Below are 10,472 nucleotides of genomic sequence, written 5' to 3' on the forward strand. Positions count from 1 at the left end.
GAACTGTCTCTGGTAATATATGACATTATGCAAATCATTTCTCCTCTCTGGCTTTTAGTTAACTTACCTGTAGTCTGAGGGTTTTGGGACCCTGCAAGCAATATTGTTTTAGAGATTTAAGAATGTATCTACTTTGGGTCATTTTCTAAATTTTAATTGTTTCAAGATAAAGTGCAGTACTTTGCCTCTCACGGAGAATTGCCATGTGAATAACAATGGAAAGATAAGAACAAGTATAACTGCCACATTTCTTTGAAAGCCTTTTAAAATACAATTGCAAAAGTTATATAATGTTTTACAGAAAACTTACTCACTGACTGTTTCTTTGGACTGTAGTTTAACTTTGCTCTGTTCCAAGAGCTTTTGTGTGTTAGACGTGACTTACTCTAGTGGAAAAGATAGTGGCAGGTCCTAACATTTATACTGAACAAGGTGCTTGTTAGAGATTTTCCTTATCCACTCTTAGTGATATCAAAGTCAGATGCCTAATCTACAATTCCCAGATTCAGTCCAGGTTACTTTTAAAAAAAGGATCAGTAGTCAGCAATTATCCAAGCCAATGCCTGAGTTGCTGTTGGTAATAATATGTTGCATCTTTCTGTTAGGAGTCCATCTGGATCCCTCTACAGAACTTCACAATGAAGGCCATCTGATGCTCACACATTCCTTGAAATTTAATTTCTTAAAATTGTCATCATTTGATTTAAATAGACTTGCTGTAGGAAATATCAGTTCTCTACATCAAAACAGTCACATCTGGGCAGTTACTGTTGAACTCTCATGCATGGAACTTCTTCTAAATGTCTGTGATATCTGTCAATGCCCTGAATGCTCATATAATTCCAAGACTTGGACCCCATATACAGGTTATTGTATAGCAAGAAAGAAGTGTAATCAGTGCCCTAATCTATAGAAAATTCTGCAGGGAAACAGTGCTTGGATTATCTCTTTCTGGAAGATATTTATTTATTTGTTTATTCATTCATTCATCCCTCCATCCATCCTTCCATCCATCCATCCATCCATTTTTGTAAAACATGTATCTGATTGTGCCACTATCTGCTTAAACGTCTTAACCCCTCCACCTCTGCCCCCAGTTCCAATACTGTCACCACAACTATTTTACATCAGATAGAATCAAAACTCATAAGTATTGGCCCCAAAAGTTTTTCCATCTCTCCTAATCTACAATCTTTGCCGAAATCCCTCAGTTCCACTCACAGATATTCACTCTCTTCTCCACAGATGTTCCAATGCCTTTGCATATGTTGTTCCCTTTGCTTGAAATGACACCCCCCCAGCTGTTTTCCCCATGATTGCCCTATGAAATTATACACACAACTTTTGTGCTCTAATACATTATGGATACTTCTCTACAATGGCCCTCAAAACAAGTTGAAAGTATATGTCTGTGGATTTACCACTTTGGCGACAGGGAATATATCTTATTTATCTTGGTGTCTCTAGCACCACAGGTAACCCCTAAAGAAACAATGAAAAGATCCCACATAAACTAGAGCTGTTCATGAATGTTGTAACAAGCTAGGGCTTATGAGAGCGTACAGGGATAGGTACCAGGGAGGAATCAATTATGGAAATAAATGAAATAGAATAATTGTAGATGGAGTAAAAGGACTATACAGAAACTAGAGCAGCAGATGTGGTAAAAAGGCTGAAGTTGGAACAACAATTCATTAAACTAAACCCAGACATTAAACACAGACAAACCTTACACCCTTCACACGAATTTATTCAACATGGATCATAGACCTAAATTTAAAATGCGAAAGTATAAAACTCCTAGAAGATAATATAGGAGAACACCTAGATGAACTTGAGTACAGCAATGACTTTTAAGATACAACATTGAAGATGCGATCTATAAAATAGACAATTGATAAGCTAGACTTCATTAAAATTATAATCTTCTGCTCTGTGAAAAGCAATGTCAAGAAAATTAGAAGACAAGCCACAGACTGGGATACAGTATGTGTCTGTGCAAAAGATACATCTGATGAAGGACTGGTATCCAAAGTATATAAAGAACAGTTAAAACTCAACAATAAGAAAGCAACTTGATTAAAAAACGGGCCAAAGACCTTAACAGATGCTTTAATGAAGAAGATACACAGATGGCAAATAAGCATATGAAAAGGTGCTCCACCCTACATGTCATCAGGGAAATGCAAATTCAAACAACAATAACATACCACTACACACCTATTAGGATGGCCAATACCCAGAACACTGATAACACCAAACACTGGTGAGGATGTGGAGCAACAGGAGCTCTCATTCATTGCTGGTGGGAATGCAAAATGGTACAGCCAAGACGGTTTAGTGGTTTCTCATAAATCAAACATACTCTTACCATATGATCTAGCAATCATGCTCCCTGGTATCTGCCCAAAGGAGTTGAGAGCTCATATGTCCAAACAAAAACCTGCACACAGATGTTTATAGCAGCTTTCTTCATAACTGCCAAAGCATAGGAGCAACCAAGATGTCCTTCAGTAGGTGAATGGATTAAAGAAGCTGTGATACATCCAAACAATAGAATATTAATTCAGCCTTAACAAGAAATGAGCTATCAAACCATAAAAAGACATTGGAGGACCTTAAATGAATATTACTAAAGTGAAAGAAGCCAATCTGAAAAGGCTACGTACTGTATAGTTCCAACTATATGACATTCTGGAAAAGGAAAACTATGGAGATAGTAAAAAGATCAGTGTTTGTCAGGGGTTAAAATCACAGGAAAAGGTGACTAGGTGAGGACACACAGAGGATATACAGGGCAGTGAAAGGATTTTGTATGACAGTATAATGGTGGATACATATCATTTTACATTTATCCAAACCCATTTAATGTACAACACCAAGAGTGAACCGTAATGTAAACTATGGACTTTGGGTGAGAATAATGTGTCAATGTAGGTTCATCAATTGTAACAAAGTCCCACTCTGGTGGGGATGCTGATAAAGGGGGGAGCTATGTATACGTGGGGACAGGGGCTATATGAGAAATCTCTGTAACTTTCTCTCAATTTTGCTGTGAACCTAAAACTGCTCCAAAAATATAAAGCGCTTAACAACAAAACAAAAACACTATACTAGTTATATTTCAGAAACTAACCATAGCATGTATTCCAATTTGTGACATGATAAAGGTAGCAACGTCCAATCTATAGGACACAGGTTAGTCAATAAATTATAATAGAAAAATTACATTACTTACTTAGCAAACTAAACCATAACTAAATTCTGGAAGGTTTAAAGAGTTTCTTAATACACAAAATGTAATATAAAATTATAAATTACATAGTTACATATCTTTCTTATGTAAAAATGATAAATAATATTGACATTTAAATACTTTGAAAACTTCTCTATACGTGTGTGTGTGTTTGTGTGTGTGTGTGTGTGTGTATTTAGAGTGAGAGAGAGAGAGCAGGCGAGCAAACTGGGAAAATCTTCACAAAGATCTTAAGATGTTACAAGGCTTAAAACTCTTAATTTATAAAGACATGAAAGTTAGAAAAAAACTCTAAAATATAACTAGGAATGAAAAAGAAGACTAGTAGCAGCCAACTCACATAAAAATGAGTGCAAATGCTTTATATTCAAATACTTAAGTTTAGGAGTTATCAAAAAAATGCAAATAAGTATAGAATATTTCTTTTTACAATAGAAAGCCAAATATATTACTAAAAGTACAGCTAAAATCATTATCTCATACCATGCAAATTGCTATATTAGTCTGCTCAAGTTGCCATAAAAAAAATCACAGACTAGGTAACAAACAATGGAAATTTATTCCTCACAGTTCTCTGGAGATTGGAAGTCTAAGATTAAGGTGTCAGAAGGTACTGTACTAAAACAAGGGAAAGGTTTATCTTTAAGTAGGAAATCCATTTTTTACTACATTTTTAACATATTTTTATTTTTGAATAATTTCTATGCAAATCATATATAACTCATAAACAAAAAAAGAAATATTTTAAATGTTTTGTATAATCATTGAGTTCTTTTCTTTCTGATTCTGTCCCATTATCACCATATGTTTCAATGGAACCCTACATGTCCATACTTAAACCTGTTGAGTCCTCTGATAATTCCTTTTAAAAATTAATTTAATAGAATGTGTGTTTCAATTTTCAGTTACTTCATTTTTTTATTTGGTCAGTTAAATATTCTCCCCTAAATATATTAAGATTTAGCAATCATTGTGTTTTATATTTATGGAATTTTAAAACTTTTTCTAATGATAATTCTTTTAATATGTTTTCAAAACATAATCTTTTGTGCTAGAATTTGAGACACTCTAGTATTAAGTACCATGAGATGTATTAGAGGAATATAGAAATAAATAATACATGTTCTCATGCCAAATTCTAGTGAAGAAAACAGCCACATTCACAAATACCTAGAATATGATATAGCACTAAAATAAGCATTACCATTGGACCCCAGTATTCGACCTTTTTAGACAATTTTGGTAGTACAAAGTATTGATTTAGTAACTTACAACAGTCATAAATGAGCTATGCATAAAAGTTGCTTTATTTTTATTAGTTCCCTTGCAAATGACTGAAGGAATCCTTTTTTTTCCTTTTTGGTTGATATTCCGTATTTGTCTTCTTATATAATATGATTAGAAAATGAAATGTTTCTCTGCTACATGTTACAGTATCAAAACTAATTCCCTGAGCGCAGCCCTGATCTGAGAACAGAGCAGCATTCCAGAGGCTCAGTTCAATCGCTCCCTGCTCTCAGAAGACTCAGATGATACACTGACGGATAATTAATCACCCTGAGGACTCTACACTAAAACCTTTAAAAAGTCCTGAAAATGTGCACATCCTTATCATCTGTGGCTTTGCTATCTTGGAAATTGTTGTCCACTTATATGCATCCTTTCTTCCCTGAGAAAGGTGGTCTTCTCAGACACCATGGACTCTGATGCTCTGTCCCCCAGAGGATCCTCACGTTTATTGTCTTAGTTTCTAGAGCTCAACAAAGAATACCTCTTTTTTAGAAGATATATAGTGCTCTCTTTTGTTTAGGACATGGTTGATATTGCTTCTGCCTGCAGAATAAGGGAACTTGGCCTGGTGTGAGACACTTCTTTTCATGTGGTTGAAAGTCATAGGGGAACACTCACTCACTCAGGCAAGTGCACTAAGCCTAACGCAATGTCTGTCTGCTCTACCTGGCTCGGAAGTATCTGGTCGGGGCTGTCAACTGTCACCAGGGCAGCTGACACTGCTTTGCCACATGGCCTGTCCTTCCACCTCCTTTCCAAAAAGTGGAAGGGAATGGACATCCCATGAAACCCAAGGATGCCCTAGGCTCAATACACGCATGCACACGCGTGTGCGTGTATGTAATTCTCATTGACAGCTCTGTGGTGTAAAGGTAATTGCTGCTGTACAAAATAAGGAAACTGAAGCACAGAAAAAGGTGAAACATGTAACAAGTCATGTGCCCTAGTTCTCATAGTGGGAAAGTGGTGGAATCAGGTGTGTGACTGGGTCTTTCCAACTCCAAAGCCCCGCTCCTTTTCAAGGGCAACTCACTCATCACTAGTTCAGGTGAGGTGTCAGGGAGGAGTCTAAAAGAGAGTGCACAGGAGGGAAAGAGGGGGAAAGGCAGGACTAAATAGCTTCCTGTCTCCTTCAGCATCTTCTTGTGAATTTGTGGATGAATTTGTGTTAGCTCTCATAGTTTTCTATCCCGCATCTGAACTATTTATTTTCCCCTGTAGATTACTTCAAAAACTGATGTGAATTCTGTGAGGGATTAGCCTTTGCAGCTTCCTTTTTGAGTTTCAAAGAACTCCACAACCATTAATTACTCACCTACATCTGGAAGGCAAGGCAAGAATTATTGCCTTCCTTGAATCAAAGGAAACCGAGAGGTCAAGCAGTTCCCTGCAGTCCCCACAGCAATAAATGATGGAGTGAGTCAAGAATTGGAAAGCATACGTCCTAATTTCAGCTCTATATTTAGACATTGACTTTTTTTTTTCTGGTATAACAAGGGCAGTGCTGCTAACAATGGTGAGCTATTATTCTGCCCAGCACTCAGAGGAAGATGTGTTTATCAGAGATAGGAAAGACAAGGAGAGAGGAAGAGAGACAGACTACACAGAGAAGGGGGTGGAGAGAAAATCTTTGAGTAAAAAGAATGAACTCTCATATTCATCGTGGGGGGCAACAGGGCGCTTTGTCAGGAAGAATGGAAAGCTCAAGGTAAACAGGGGGAAATGCAGGCAGCAGTCCAGAATTTTCCTCATCCCACAGGTGCTGCTCCCCAGCAGATGTAAGCATTAAAAGGGATGACTATGCAAAAAAGGCACAGATGTAAGATTTCAGAACTTTGACTCAAGTACATCTTTGCTCATCACCACCGGAGTTTTCCTTGAAAATCTCCAGGAATGTTCAATAAAAAGCAATGAAAAAGATCCAGCATTTAAGAAGGGAAAAAAAGATTCTGAGGGTCTCTCCAGTAGGAAACAAACGTGGCCACAATTAGGAAAAACTTAATTAGCAACCATGTAGAAAGATTGTAATCCCCTTTAAGAGCTTATTTCAAGGTGGTCTCATATTCTCTTGATTCTTTCAGACATAAAGCAGTTATTTCACATTCTGGAGCTAACTCTTGTCCAAGTGGCACATAGTATGCATTCATTAAGTAGTTTTCTAAAATTAAAGAACGTTTGAAATATTGAATAGATGAATTATTTTTATTATTCCCAAATAAACCACATCACCAGAGTAATACTTGCATTCTCAATTTTTTACCCATCTTCCCTGCCTCCAGAAAATGGTTATAGAGTTAAACTTAAATTTTGGACATTTTTCATTGGCTAAATAAATTATAATGAAGCCATACTACAGAATACAATGCAGCTACCAAATGAACATGGTAAATCTATATATAATGTCTTGGGAAAAGAATGTCTGAAATACATTGAGTCTTTTTAAAAGCAAATTGTAAAGTATATGTTTAGTGTGAGTCTGTTTGTATTTTTAAAGAATCCGTATTCATTTTATGGATAAAACATGTTGGACAGTATATGCATACAACTCAAATGGACACCCCACACTGGCTGAATATCCTACTGTACTTGCCTTATGGATTTATTTTATTAATCTTTAAATCAACTTTTTAACACTGAATCTCCTCAAGTATCTTATAATATCTCACTGAGCTAATGACTTAACTTCATATTTTATTGAGAAAATAAAAGCCAGAAATCTTACCAGTCCACAATCAAACATATCAAGCTGCCTCTCTACTTTCTGTGCCCGTTTTGCCTGTCTTCCCCTCTTGTCTCTTACAACGGAGGGAGTGCTCCTATTGCTATCAAGCCCATCCTTACTACTTATGCACAGGAGTCCATACCCTCTTGTTTCTTCAAAAACTTTATTTTTATTGTCATTCATTTATATTCACTCATTCATAATCTTTCCTTCCACCACCCTCCCTACCTCCCTCACTCACTGTCTCTCTCTTTCTTTCTCTCAGCAGTGAGATGAACCCCATGGCTGTGCTGATCCACCCAACCCTCAATCTGGCATACCGTTCCATGGGGGACAATAGAACATGGGGAAGTTTAGCTCCTTGCTTATACTATCACAGCAAGTGATTAAAGATTTGGACTGTTACTCTCGTTTTGGTTGTTGTTTTAATCAATTACTCCAACACCTGATAATTCATCTCCCTCTAGTTCAGCTGAGTTCCTAACAATAACATTATATGGAAGACAAGGGAAACAGAAGAACCAAAATACTTTTAAAATGAAGAATAAAGTTGGAGGATGCATACTACTCTACTATAAGACTTGATATAAAACTACAGTAACCAATACAGCATGATACTGGTAAAGGGAAAGACACATAGATCAAAGGAGCAGAAGGAAGTGTTCAGTATTGACAAAGATTCTCTCTCCTTGACCAAACTCTAGTCAGGCTCCTTTGAGCACTTCTCCATTAGGCCTCAACCTTGGTATATAAGACATGAACAAATACTAACATGGTTTCTAATAGCTCAAGGCCACATTCCTAGGATGACCCTAGACCCCTTAAAGTGCCTGCATGAGAAAACTCAAGATAGCCCCCAAATTTACTACTTATTCTAGCCAACACCTGAAGATAGAGCCTCTGTCTCCCAGCCTCTGTGGGAGAGTAGAAGCCTAACTTCAATAAGCATCAGTTAGCAAACCCAGAGGGGTATCACATAGACCAACCCCTCCCTGTGCAATTTTTATAATTTTTAACTTCCCTCACTCTACTCAGCCCCATCTCACCCCTTCCCTGGTCCCTTGCTCTCTCTTTAAAATGCCTAGTCACCTCTATACAAATCAGGCTAAGTTTGTGCTGGGCTCTTTTCCCTATTTCAGTAGTATATTACTGAATAAAATCTGTCCTTACCACTTTAATATCTGGCTTTGTTTATTTTTGACAGTATAGGCCCACAAAAATGTGACAGTTGATTTTTCTACAAATATACAAAAACATTTCGATGGAGAAAGGATACTTTTCAAAAATGGTGTTGAAAATATGAGACACCCATATGCAAACCATGAACCCTACACTTTATATAAAAATTAACTCACAGGCTGAAATATAAAATGTTAAACTATAAAATCTCTAAAACAAAACATAATAGAAAATCTTTATGACTTATGGTTAAGCGAAGAGATTTTAGGGATGACAATATATGCAAGATCCTTAGAAGAAAAAAATGCTAAATTGAACATCATTAAAATTAAAAACTTTTGCTCTGAGAAAAATACTGTAAAAAAATTAAAAGGCAAGCTACAGAAAAATGTATCACAGATATATGACAAAGGACTTGTATCCAAAATACATAAAGAACTCACTATGCTCAACAGTAAGAAAGAAAATTAACAAACAGGCAAAACACTTGAAGGAACAATTCACCAAAGAGAAAAGCTGAAACATAAGCACTTGAAAATATGTTCAACATCATTAGCCATTAGGGAAATGCAAATTAAAACCATGATGAGATAGTCTTACACACATATTAGAATACCTACAGTTAAAAATTATGGGAAGCAAACTAAGTGTCCATTGACAGATGAATGCATAAAGAAGATGTGGCACATATATACAATGGAGTATTACTCACCCATAAAAAGAAATGAAATTGAGTTATTTGTAGTGAGGTGGATGGACCTAGGGTCTGTCATACAGAGTGAAGTAAGTCAGAAAGAGAAAAACAAATATCGTATGCTAACACATATATATGGAATCTAAAAAAAAAAAAGGTTCTGATGGACCTAGGGGCAGGACAGGAATAAAGATGCAGATGTAGAGAATGGACTTGAGGACACGGGGAGGGGGAAGGGTAAGCTGGGACGAAGTGAGAGAGTAGCACTGACCTATATACACTACAAATGTAAAATAGATAGCTAGTGGGAAGCAGCCACATAGCACAGGGAGATCAGCTCGGTGCTTTATGATCACCTAGAGGGGTGGGACAGGGAGGGTGGTAGGGAGACACAAGAGGGAGAAGATATGGGGATATATGTATATGTATAGCTGATTCACTTTGTTATAAAGCAGAAACTAACACACCATTGTAAAGCAATTATACTCCAATAAAGATGGTAAAAAAATTATGACAAATGCTGGTGAGGGTGTGGAGAAACTGGACTTTTCATTTATAGCTGGTGGGAATGCAAAATGATACAGCCACTAAGGAAAACAGTTTGGCAGCTTATAAAAAGTTGAACGTGAATTTATCATAAAACCCAGATATTTCATTGCAAGATATTTACCCTAAAGAAAAAAATTATGTTCACATAAATTCCTGCACACAAATATTTATAGAAGGTCTATTTATAATTTATAAACAGTAGAAATATTCCAAATGACTTTTAAGGGCTAAGTGGATAAACAGAGCACAGCATATACAACAAAAATACTACACAGCAGAAAAAAATGAACTATTGATACACACATATGCAACAATTTGGATAGATATCAAAGGAGTCATGCTGAGTGAACAAAGCCAACCTCAAAATAAAGCACACATGATTCCAGCTATATAGGATTCTTGAATATATAAAGCTATAGTGATGGAGAACAGATCAATGATTGCCAGAGGGTAGGAGTAAGAGGAGGATGTAACTGCACAGGGGGAGCATGAGGGGGTTTTGGAGACGAGGGCACTGTTCTTTATCCTGATTATGCTGGTGGTTACACAAATCTATGCATGTGTTAAAACCCATAGAAGTGTATATCAAAAATATATTTCAATGTATATTAATTTAAAAATAAAATGTTAACTGTGAGTTATTGATCTTCTTCATTCAACCAGTATCATTTAGATTTAAACACCGATTATTAGAGGACTCAATTGTTTTCATAAATTCAGCTAAAATGAGTCAAATTCATGCTGGATTCATTCAAATCATTATTACTTATATTCATTCTGAT

The sequence above is a fragment of the Hyperoodon ampullatus genome (assembly GCF_949752795.1).
Source record: "Hyperoodon ampullatus genome assembly, chromosome: X".
In the NCBI taxonomy this organism is placed as follows: domain Eukaryota; kingdom Metazoa; phylum Chordata; class Mammalia; order Artiodactyla; family Ziphiidae; genus Hyperoodon; species Hyperoodon ampullatus.